This window comes from Micromys minutus (assembly GCF_963924665.1).
Source record: "Micromys minutus genome assembly, chromosome: 1".
NCBI classification, from domain to species: domain Eukaryota; kingdom Metazoa; phylum Chordata; class Mammalia; order Rodentia; family Muridae; genus Micromys; species Micromys minutus.
In genome coordinates, this window is record NC_137969.1 from 158,261,851 (window position 1) to 158,274,816 (window position 12,966).

At 37.2% G+C, this 12,966-nt stretch overlaps 1 protein-coding gene across 5 annotated transcripts in view; it reads right to left on the minus strand.

Moving 5' to 3' along the window:
* Positions 1-12,966, minus strand: part of NCOA1 (nuclear receptor coactivator 1) — a 222,221-nt gene that overhangs the window by 150,902 nt on the left and 58,353 nt on the right. For all 5 annotated transcript variants that reach the window (XM_080914202.1, XM_080914200.1, XM_080914201.1 and 2 more), the window contains exon 2: positions 9,554-9,686. The gene's annotated coding sequence lies outside the window, so the exon portion shown is untranslated. The remainder of the gene's footprint in view (positions 1-9,553; positions 9,687-12,966) is intronic.

Here is a 12,966-nt window from a genome sequence, read left to right on the forward strand (position 1 = left end):
CCCACCCCACCCCTGTCTTTTTTTAATAGCCTCATTGCAAAAATGTTTATGATGGCAGATTGGAATGAGTTTGAGATGCAATCAATCTTATTCAGCCTACTTCTCTTTTATTCTTTATTTTTACTAAAGTAAAGTTTTCTAGCTAGAAATCACTTGTCAGTAGATTGGCTGTTATGATGGAACATGAAATGAGACATTAAGAAAGATTTTTGACTAGCCTTGGAAAAAATCAAGTACCGACTAAAAAATATATTCATATAGTTTTATGTAAAAATTATTTTAAAATCTGAAAAAAGTACTGACAAAAATGTATAATTTTAAGCAAAAAATGTTTAAAATCTGTACATTTATCTTTGTTTTGTAAAATAAAGTTGTTTTTAAAAAAACAAAAAAAGAAAGATTTTTGACTTATGTCTATTTCCAGTAGTTTGTTGAATTAAAAAAATTAAAGCATCATTGTATCAAAACCGATAATTAGATATTTTAATCTGAGTGAATAGAAGACAAAGACTCCTACTCTTTTCTGTTTGCCCTTGATTACAGAAGTATTTTTCATGCTAAAATATATTTTATTGTTTTTCTTCTATTGTGTGTTTACTCAGTATATAGAATGTGGGTTTTTGTCATGACATTTTCATACATGTTCTCATGCTCTTTGCTCATTACCCTCTATGCTCCCTCACTGGTCCTTTCCCTCTTCTCAATGGCCTCCCGTCTACTTTCCTGTCATACATTCATACACTTGAATCTACATTCTGCATATGAGAAAAAAAAAACATATGGCTTATTTCACTTAATATGATGGTCTTTGCTGCTGTCTGTTTTCCTGCTAACGACACCATGCCATTTACCTGTCGATGAGTCCCACGGCTGACTCCATCGTTGGCTGTTGTGAACAGTATCACAGAAAGCATGGCATGCAGGCCTTTTCGATGTCTGCTTCCCTGTTCATATAAACCCAGGAGCACACTTCTAATTTAAGCCTTTTTTTTTCCAACATGAATTATTTAATTTCTTTTTGGAATGAAAACTGATGTCATGAGAGGAAAATACATTGCAGAATAACCTTAATACTGTTTTTTTTTTTTTTTTTTTTTTTTATTTCTTGTTTCTTTCTTTCCTTTTTTCCCCCCAGAGTTTGCTAGTATTCTTGAATTAGGATGCCATTCAATAAATAAGGGTACATAGTGTTTTTCATCATCCTGAATCCATTTCAATAGAAATGTTTCTGTCCTTGGGAGAGACTATTTGGATTATTGACACAGAAAGAGGTTGGGATAACATTAATGTGTTTATAAAGTAAAAATGTTTGTGCAGGCTTTGTACTATGAATGCAACACAGAAGGGGTGCGGACTAAGGGCAAGCACCAGTTAGGGAAAGTGTCTTTTAAGTTTAATGAAGCAGAAGAGAGCAAAAGACATTTTTCTCTTATGTGAAGTGGGAAATTAATTGCATAAATACCAAGATGAAAACTTACAAATACATAAACCTAAAATAGGTACAAATAAGAAAACAGCCTTTTGAGCAACTTCCTTATGGATTTGCATGGTGGTTGCACTAATAATTTATACCCCCAACCATAGTTCCCTTCTACCAGCCTCGCTCCCCACATTCTCATCAGTGTTTGTTTTCTTGATGACACTCATTCTGACTGGGAGAAGACTGAATCACAATATAATTTTGATTTGCATTCTTTTGGTGGTTCAATGTGGTGAACAATTCTTCAGGTATTTATTTGGCCATTTATACTTCTTTTGAGAACTTTCTGTTCAGTTTATTCAAATTTAGATTATTTCCTTCAATCTTTGAGTTCTTTATGCTTTCTAGATACTAACAACCTCTTGTCAGATGTACAGCTGGAAATCGTTCCCTTGTTCTGTTCTCCGGGTTGTTTTCACAGGTTCTCTCCCCTGCTGGGCAGCAGAACATTCTTGTTTTGTTCTGATGCAATCCATTTGTTCATTTTTGCTATCATTTTGTGAACTCTTTGAGAGTCCTACTCAGAAAGTCTGCCTGTGCTTAAGACTTCAACTATGTTCCCTTACCAAATGCAGCTTCAAGATTCAAATTAAAGCCTCATATATCCATGATGAGCTGATTATTATATAGAGCCAAAGACAGGACCATGGTTTCATTCTTTTACATATAGATACATCAGATCTTCTAGCACAATTTGCTAAAGAGGCTCTTTCTTCAAAGTATGGTCTGAGCACCTTTGTCAAAAATTAGCTGTGCAGGTTTATTCCCGGCATTCTTATTTTATAGCATATCTAGCTTTGTACCATTGCCATGCTGTTTTTACTATGGTGGCTCTGTAGTATAATTTGAGATTAGGTATTGTGATACCTCCCGAACTGCTCCTTTGGTAAAGAATTGCTTCAGCTTTTAATGTTCTTCTGTACTGGCATATAAATCTTAGAATATATGTTTTTTCTCTACTAGAAAGAATATCATTGGAATTTTGATGTACTGATCTTAAATAATTTTTAACGATATTTCTATTGTCACATTATTAATTCTGCTAATCCAAGAATCTGAGATGTTTTTGGATCTTCTTCAACTCCTCCCTTTGCCTTCTGCTCCCTAACCCAGTCTTCTGTGAGTAGGACTGTTCTGCCTTCTTTCTTGGCATGCTTGTTATTGGTATACAGAACAGCTATTGATTTTCTTTTGCCAATAGTGACATGTTATCCTGATAACTGAGAGTGTTTATCAAATCTAAGAATACCCCTTTCCTCTGTGTAGTCCTGGCTGTCCTGGAACTTTCTTTGTGGACCAAACTCAGAGGTCCTCCTTCTTCTACCTCCTAAAGGCATGCACTACCACCCTTGGTAAGACCTAAGAGTTCTATGGTAGTGTTTCTCAGTCTTTTGTGTATACGATTATACTGTTTACAAATGGGGATAATTTGACTTCTTCCTTTTCTATTTGTATCTTTTATTTCTTCAACTAACTTTTGCTCTAGCTAAGACTGTGAGTACATTATGTTAAAGATGTAGACAGTTGGGCACCCGTTTCTCATTCCCAACTTTAAATGTTCTTGGTTTTCTCCACATCTAGTATAATGCTGGGTATAAGGTTTGCCATATATATCCTTTATTAAGTTGAGATATGGACATCCTATTCCTAGTTTCTTTAGGACTTTCATCATGCAGAGATGTTAAGTTTTGTTAAATACACGTTTTCCATCTATCGTAAACATCTTGTGACTTCTGTCCTTAAATTTATTTATGTTTTGTTTATTTTTATTTTTGTTGTTGTTGCTGTTATACCTGCCTATTTGTATATGCTGAACTATTTTAGTTCTTGCATTCCCTTCAGTAATCTTGGTTTCAGTGTATTATTTTCTTTTGTAAGCACCTTTTTATTAATAATTACTTCATTTACTTACATTCCAAAACTCCCCTTCCTGGCCCCCCTCTCCCCTTTGTCTTCGAGAGGGTGCTCCCCCATCCACCCACTCACTCTCACCTTACTGCTCTAGCATCCCCCTTCTCTGGGGCATCAATCCTCCACAGGACTAAGCACATCCTCTCCCACTGAGGCCAGACAAGGCAGACCTCTGCTACATATGTAGCAGGGGCCACAGACCAGCCCATGTATGTTCTTTGGTTGGCAGTTTAGTCTCTGGGTCTCATCTTAGAGCTCTGAGGGAGTCTGGGTTGGTTGATACTATTGTTCTTCCTATGGGGTTACAATCCTTCAGCTCCTTCAGTCCTTTCCCTAACTCTTTCATAAGGGTTCCCAACCTCAGTCCAATGGTTGGCTATGAGTATCTGCATCTGTCTCAGTCTGGTGTTCGCAGAGCCTCTCAAAGGACAGTAATGCCAGACTTCTGTCTGCAAGCTCATCTTAGCATCAGCAATACTGTCAGGGTTTGGGGGCTGTTTATGGGATGAATCCCACTTTTTTTTTTTTTTTTTTTTTTTTGTCCCTGCATTTCTTTAGATAGGAACAATTCTGGGATAAAAATTTTGAGATGGGTAGGTGGTCCTATCCTTCAGCTGGAAGCGATGGATCCTGGGAGCCTCCCTCATTCCTGCTGCCTGAGACTTTCTAGTGGTTTCCCCCAGTCCCCACCCCACACTGCTGCATATTTCTATTCATTCTCCTGGACCTCCGGGCTTCTCTTCTGTCCCCTCCCATACCTGATCATGCCGACTGTTTTCCCCTCTCCCTTCTGTTTATTTTGTTCCCCCTCCTAAGTGGGATTGAAGCATCCACACTTGTCCCTTCCTTCTTGTTAAGCTTCATATGGTCTGTGAGTCATATCATGGGTACTCTGAAATTTTTGGCTAATAAATACATACCATGTATATCCTTTTAGATCTGGGTTACTTCACTAGGGATGGTATTTTCTAGTTCCATCCTTTGCCTGAAATTTCTTGATGTCCTCATTTTTAATAGCCGAGTAGTATTATATTGTGTGAATGAACTGCATTTTCTGTATCCATTCTTTGGTTGACAGACATCTAGGTTCTTTCCAGCTTCTGGCTATTATAAATAAGGCTGCTATGAGCATAGTGGAGCATGTGCCCTTGTGATATGATGGAGAATTTTTTGGGTATATGTCCAGGAGCAGTATAGCTGGGTCTTTAGGTAAAACTATTTCTAATTTTCTGAGAAACTGCCAAACTGATTTCCAGAGTGGCTGTACCAGTTTGCAATTCTACCAGCAATGGAGGAGTGTTGCTTTCTCCACATCCTTGCCAGCATCTGGTGTCACCTGAGTTTTTGAACTTAGCCATTCTGACTGGTATGAGGTGGAATTTCAGGGTCATTTTATTTAGATTGCCATGGTGACTAAGGATGTTGAACATTTCTTTAGGTGCTTCTTGGCCATTCAAGATCCCTCTGTTGAGAATTCTGTTTAACTCTGTTCCCCATTTTTTAAAAAATGGGCTATTTGGTTATCTAGAGTCTAACTTCTCGAATTCTTTATATATTTTGAATATTAGCACTCTATCAGATGTAGGTTTGGTAAAGATATTTTCCCAAGCTGTAGGCTGCTGTTTGGTCCTATTGATAGTGTATTTTGCCTTACAAAAGCTTTCAGCTTCATGAGGTCCTATTTGTTAATTGTTGACCTTAGAGTGTATGACCTTCTTAATGTGTTCTTGAATTCAGTTTATAAGTTAAGTATTTTATTGAGAAATTTTGTGCTTACACTTACTAGTAAAATTGTTCTACAGTTTTCTCTTTTTGTTGTTAGTTTTCCTGTCCTGATTTCATATCAGAACGATTCTGGCTTCACATAAGTTTGCTACTGTTTCTCCTCTAGATAGTTTATGAAAACATCTGAGGACACTAGTTTTAGCTCTTCTTTAAAGACTTGGTAGACTTCTGCAGCAAATACCCTTGGTCCTACACTTCTCTGGGTTGAGAGATTTATTAATGCTTCATTTTCTGCTTGTCATAGTGCTGTGTACAAGCTTGATTTAATTTTAGAAAGTCATATATATCTAGATTTTCAAGGGTTTTTGTTTGTTTATTGTTGCTGGGTTTTTTTTTTTTTTCTTTGTTTTGGAATACAGGTTTTCAAAAAAGTTTCTAATTGACCTTTGGATTTCAGTAGAATATGACCTAACATATCCCTTTTCATCTCTAATTTTATTAATCTGGGTCTTCTCTGGTTTTAATTTGACTACAGGTTTATTAATCATGGTTCCCCCCAACCCCAAATTCTTTGTTTAATTGATTTATTTGTTTCTGTGTAATCTGAATTTTGCTAGTTCTTTGTCTAAGGTCATATGGCACAATCATCAAGTAATTTGAGTTCTCTCTGACTTCTTTATATGGGCTTATTTATATTTGTGTGGATATATGCATGTGTGTATGTGTTTGTGCGTGCATGTGTGCATGTAGAGATGTCAGAATTTAATTTAATTCTTTTAAAATCATCATCCTCAATAACTTCTCCAGATATTTTGTGAGGCAGGCTCTCTCTTGTATGTGTGTTGGGTACACACATGAGTGTGTAGGTGTATGTGCCCATATACATAAATGTGAAGGCCAAAGCAAGGCACCAAGTGTCTTCATTTATCATTCTCTGACATATTGCATTGCAGAGCTTCACACTGAACTTTAGCCTGAGTTTTTGAGTTTCGGCTAAGCTGGCTAGACAGCAAGCTCTGGAGATACAAGATGGAGTCTTTCAATGAACCAGACACTAACGGGTTTGGGTAGACTAACTGGTGGGCAAGACCAAGAACCCTCCTGTTGCCACCTCTTCAGCTATGAACTCCCCTCCTGGAAATGCCTTAGCTATATCCCAAAAGTTCAGAGAAGTGGATTTTGCTATTACTTGACTTTAGGAATTTTTTAATTCCCTTATTTTTTATAACTTAGTAAAATAATCAGATATAGAGAAACAGCTAAACTCTTAGAGATTGAGTTATTCTATGTATAAATCAGACTTTACAAAGTCTGTGCATCTCATCTTTAACATCAAAACTTATGATATTAACGAAGTTGACCTATGTGAAATACTAAATCAGGCCCTCTGAAATAAGAAAAACATATCGCTTGTCAGTAAATATTTATTCAATTTACAAAATATGAATTTAAAAATATGTAAACATTTCCCCTGTGTAAACAGCATATGATATTGTGGCAAAACATAATTCTATAGTTGCTGACCATTTATTTCTTTACAATTTCTGAAAAGATATGGGTTTAGTGGCCAAACGCTGCTGATAGCCATAATTTTCACCCCTTTCAATAGTGAATCATGATTGAAAATATACTACTGAATACTAATTCTATCCCTGAAAAAGAGCAGAATATGAACTGATATGCTGTAATCTCCTATACCCAATAGTCCAAGGTACCCTTTCCTATAGCTTTTTGTAGTTTTTCTATAAATGCTTGTGTTTTGAGCTGAAGGAAGAAATGCAACTTCTCTGGGCTATAAGTAGTTTTAAAATAAATCAACCAATCAACCAACCAAAACAAGATACAAACAAGAAAGCTCTTGTTTAGATCTTCAATGCTAACCAGCAACACCTAAATGAAGTGTTTGTATGTTCTCTGACTATCAGAGCTTTCCTTCTACTGAAAAAAAAAAAAAAAACCAAAACAAAACAAAAAAATACCCACTAGCATACATATGACACTAATTGCTTTTCCAGATGGTATGCCTTTGATAAGACATTTTTGCCAAAAGCTCACTTTACTTTCTCTCCAAGCACAATATTTATCATTAACTTTGAAACTGGTTTTACAAGCCTCTCATTTGTAGTGTGTATTGAGATTTTTTTTTTTCCTATGAAAAGGACATTTCTAGTTACCTTAGTTGCAGGGCATTCTGGTTTTAGTGATAAAACTTATTAATATTACTCTGAAACTCATTTATAATGTTCTATGCACACATTTCATTTCTCACTACACCTCTAAATGCTAATTCTTATCCAGAAGCTAAGAACCATGAATTCAGTTTCCCAGGGTGTTATGGAAGAAGCCTGTGCCCTTCCCACAGACCGCAGCACCGCAGGGCATAGCACAGCTCATCCTTTCCTCACCTACTTTACCCAAATCTGTGTTCAACTCTTTCCTCCAACCAGATAAAAACATGTTTAAAGGTAACACTGTAGCTGTGTAACATGTAATAAAGAACACATATTCTGGAAATTTTTCTAGGGCTTTAAATCATTCTCTCAAGTTTTACTGATTTCACTTGACTGGAATCTAACCCGGCAACATACTTCCAAAATCTTAGAATCTAAACTTCTCTAAAACATTGTCAAAGACTTCAGCTCAAAGGTATTATGAAACTTCCAATTCACTTTATTTTCAAAAGGGAAAATTGCCTCATGAGACCTTGCAATGTTGGGGAGGTATGTGAAATTGATTAATTCAGAATTTTGAACAAGAATTTAAGCAACCTATTTTAAATTACAGAGATTGTTTAGAAGTAGAATCACAGCATCCACAAACAGCAAACAAATTCACATGATCATAATTTCCTACACCCAAATCCTGTTTATTGGCAAGTTCTCAATATAGAACTTAACTGTACTGCTTAGAAAGGAAATCAAAATTATGATTTTATGGTTATACATAATTTTGTTGATTTTAGTCTTACTGGCCTCAGAGTACATATGTTGAGTAACCTATATCTTCAACGTCATTCATAAGAAAGTTCTAGAGTAATTTACATCTTTCCACAAATCTAAAACCCATTTTTTGTTTTATTGTAAAGCTTGGAATCTCAAATGGTACTGAGCAGAGTTAAGAAGAAACGTCATATCTGAAAACAATAAGTATGATGGTTGTAAGAAACCATGTATTTATGCATTATTTACCTTTGCTTCAAAATGACACGCACACACACAAAACATGGAAAAGGACATGTATCTATTACTAGATGCTAGTGACATTTTTTAGCTTATTACTAAGGTAACATCACACTTCTACCTGATATGAGCTGACTGTTCTTTAAGAAAGTGAGTGCACCATCCTCTTCTAGGAGTTAAGTCTTTTACAGCTAAGGCCAGGTTAAGATTACCACAGCTCTATTCTTACTCTTTTTAATATATTGCTTCCCATATTTTCCTAACAAAAGATATAGAATTAATCCTACTAATAGGTGACACATTATTCTAATTTTCTCTATATATTCTAAAATACTATTTCCTAAATTTCTGTAAAAAAAAATACCTAGAAATGAATTAACTCTGCCTACTCTAACATACATTCTTTACATCTAAATAAAAAAAATAGCTAAAACCCAAATATTTTATTTTTTTAAATGAAACAAATAACTCTCCCGTTTACAATTTGTATGCATTCTAAAAAACTAGATAACTGCCGTTGTGTTTGTTTCCTCTGATATTACTTTCTCTTTTGGTTTTAGTTGTCTTATATATTCTTTAAAGTGGAGATCGACCCTGTGGTTTAAAGGAGTCATGTGACTGTCTAGTAAGTATCTTGCCTTCCTCTTCCAAGTGAAAGTAGTCCACCAGATCCAAAGGTTCTATAGGAATAACAGTGACACTTCTGGTGTATAGAAAACCCTTAACAGTGAGGTTAAAAAAAAGGGAAACAAGTTTCTGACCAACCCACAGGATGTCCTCTGCAAAGGTCTCACTAGTGGATCTGTTAGGATGTTGGATTTTGTAGTTACTATCAAGGATTATGAAATAGACAAATAGCCACTAAATTGACTTTCTCTTTAGCTTTGTTCTGAGGAAGCAGGGTCTCACTATGGCTAGGCTGGCCTCAACTTCATGGTGACCCCCTATCTCAGTCTCCTAAGTCCTGGAAATGCAGGTGTGTACAGGACACTCAGGTACTTCAGTACTAATTTACAGAGTATTAGTCTTCTTATCACTGACATACTTTGTTAGAAGAAACACATCTTCCAAATCTAAACTTTTTCCCCTGCTGATTTTTTGGGGAAAGTGGGGTGAGGCAGGACATGAGAGCAGTGAACTGTTCTTTAAAAGCTACACACTTGGATATCAGATGTACACTTACAAAGCCTACATACAGAAATCAACATTATAAAATCACTATTCTATAGCAAGTCAAGTAAAACTGTGCCTCAAATACCTTTGAATAAGTAGAAATTCTGGATGTTGGTGTCTTCATTTGGAAGCAAGGTTTCCTCCTGTGATCTGTCTGAAGGGCCTTGGTTTTTTTCATCAGATCAGTTCCAGTTACATCTCCATTAGTATGGATGGATCTAAAGTAGAAGGAAGAGGGAACACTTAGGCCATGTAAATCATGATGGCTTCACTATTTCCCTGTAAGCACACAAGGATTCTGGGATGCTCTAATTGGTTGAAAAATGACAATTCTCATTCATGTCACTGCTGCGGGTGGGAAAGAAATCCAATCAAAGATTAAAGGTGTAACAGGGAAATAAATAAAGTTGCTGAGAATTGACTAGATTATTTTTAAAGGTCAGATCTGCAGCAAACTGACTGCACAGGTGTCACACAGCCTCAAGGGGCCTCAGACTGTGCTCACACAGAGCTGCTGCAGTCATTGCAGTGGCCTCTACTTCCTTGACACCTGGCACAGGTAACACCAAACAATGGGAAGAACAGTCGCTGAGAATAAGATAACTCTGCAATAGCAAAGCGCCCAGTGTTGGGCCACTGGTAATGCTGAGTGCTCCTATTCCACCTCAAAGTTGCCACCCAAAAGTGGGCACTGTACAGCCAGGGCCTTCTAAAGAGGGTGAGACCTAATGGCTCGTCTCACCATTTGGGGTGAAGTTTGCATGCTAGGAATCTAACCCTACCAACTAACTGAGCTGTATCCCCAGCCTAAGCACTAACATCAACATTTCTCTAAATCACAAAAACAGATAGTCAAGCTTCAGAGATAATCATTCTATTAGATCAATTTAGGAACCTGGGCTGCTTAATTCTACCTGAGGTTCCCAAGACTGGCATCCAATCAGCTTATTCAGAACGCTAACCATCTGGACAACTCCCTACTCCCCTCTTCTCACACCCACAGTGTTCTCTGCTTTTTCAGCCCATTTATTCCACAACTGCCATCTTTTGTTCCACACAATGGCCAAGTATGTGGGAAAAAGTGTCAGCATCACTAATAGACATAGAGATGCAAATCAAAACCACAATGAGATAGCATCTCACTTCAATAAGAGACAAAAAGCAGCAAGTGCTGATGAGGATGTGGAAGAAAGGGAACCCTTGTACACTGTGGTTGAAAATGCAAATTACTACCTCCATTACAGAAAGCAGTATGGAGATTCCTCGAAAATTAAAAATAGAACTACCATATGATCCAGAAATCCATTTCTGTGTATACATCCAAAGGAAATGGAATCAGTGCATCAAAGAGACATCTGCACTCCAATGTTCATTGCAGCACTACTCATAATAGCAAGAAATGAAAACAGCTGAAGTGCCCATCAACTGATGAATGGATAAAGATAATGTGGTATACACACCCAATGAATACAGTCAGCCATAAAACAGATTGAAATCCTGTCATTTCTGAAAACATGGATAGAACTGAAGAAAATTACATTAATTGAAATAAGCCAGTAGCTGAAAGATGAGAACTGCATAATCTCACTACCATGTGCCATATAAAGGTTTACCCTGAGGATGTTAAGAGTAAAATGGTCATTGCTAGAGGCAGAGAAGATTAGGGGCAGCGAGGGAGACTGAGCAATAGGTACTAACTCAGACAGAAAGAAGAAATTCTAGTTGTCTGTTGTATAGTGGTATTAACACTGTAGTATGTACTTCAAAAAGATTGAGGGAATTTTTTTTTAACCACAAAGAAATGATAAATGTTTGAGGAGATAAATGTTTAGCTTGATTAAAAGCATTGCATAATGAACATATATCAACACCATTTCATGCTTGAGAGAAGACAAGTAGATCCCTGAAGCTTCCTGGCTAGACAGCCTAGGTTACGTGGCAAGTTTTAGTCCCATGAGATTTTATCTCAAAAAACAAGATGGATGGTAACTGAGGAGCAATAGCTGAGATTGTACTTTGAGCTTCCCATTCATGTGCCTACAAGTACAAGTGTATACACAAACACACACATAAATGGAAAATCACATGATACTGCACAAATAACCATGACTTTTGTTTTCATCCATCAGTTAAAAAAGATCCATTTAAAATTCAATCCCATTAATATTATTGTATGCTTTATTGATAAATTAAAATATACAGAATAATCTTAAATTGGGATTAGGAAAATGGTTCAGTAGGCCAAGGGCTTGCTACACAAACGTGGGACCTAAGTTCAGATTCCCAGCACTGGGTGTTTTGGTGAGCATCTGCCACCCAGGTAACCAGGAGTGAGGACGGAGCTGCAGAGTCCAGCTGGGCTGATGAGCTCGGGTTCGGTGAAGAGACCATGTCTCAGAAAAGTAATAATGAAAAAAAGTACCCAACACTAACTTCTTGCTTCCTCACATGTGTGCAGACAAATATATAAACACATACACAGAACACATGTAAATTTTTAAATCTTAAAGATATTTACTCTATTAACAAATGAGTTCTCTTTATCTTTTGTCATTTTATCTTTTCTCTCAAGCTGACTCTATGACCCTACCTGAAGCCAATTAACTGTGTACCCACTGAGAAACAGAAGGACACTCCTCAAAGTGACTGGCCTCAAAATCTGAAAGCAGCCACCCCTCACTGAGGGTTATTGTCAACTGGCTTGAGAAAAATGAAACAATGTACAAAGAGATAAAGGTCAATAGGCTTCTGTTCTACTTGGAGGATCAGTAATGCTTCACTAAAGAGGTCTCCCCCTCATGAATCTTTATAAATGAGGCAAATAAAGAAAAATGGAAAACATAGAAGATCAGTGAGAACAACATACACCTTATCAAGAATTCTGGTGGTTTAAATAAGCAATGTCCCCAATAGGCTCATGTATGTGAACACTTAGCTCCCAGGGGGTAACACTGACTGGGAAAGTTATGAACCCTTTAGCCTTGAGGGAGGAAGTACATCACTGGGGCTGGGCTCTAACCTTTACCATACTTCTTGTTTTCTCTCTGCTTCGGTGTGTAACTAACTTCCTGCTTCTGCCTCCATGCCAGGCCTTTCCTACCATGATGGACTCAATCCCCCTTAAGCCAAAATGAGCCCCTTCTCTTCTAAGTTGCTTGTGTAAGTGTTTTATCACAGCAACAGCAAAGTAATCAATAAGAAAACTAGTGCCAGGACACTGGGTTGTTGCTCTGAAGTGAAGAACATGGAAGGGTTTGGAATGTTGGACTATAAATGCTGTAAGCAGAGCCTACTGTGGGCCATTCTAATAGAAGCCTTGCAGACTGCACTGCTGAAAGGTGATGGAGACGGTGGAGGTGAACAAGACCCTATTAACAACTGGGCCAGGCAAAGAATCTGGCTGTATTCTGCCTGGGTCCTGAGAACTTTTATATCAGTTAAATTAAAATGCAGCAAGTTCATTTCTCTGGCAGGGCATTTTATCACAGGAACAGGAGA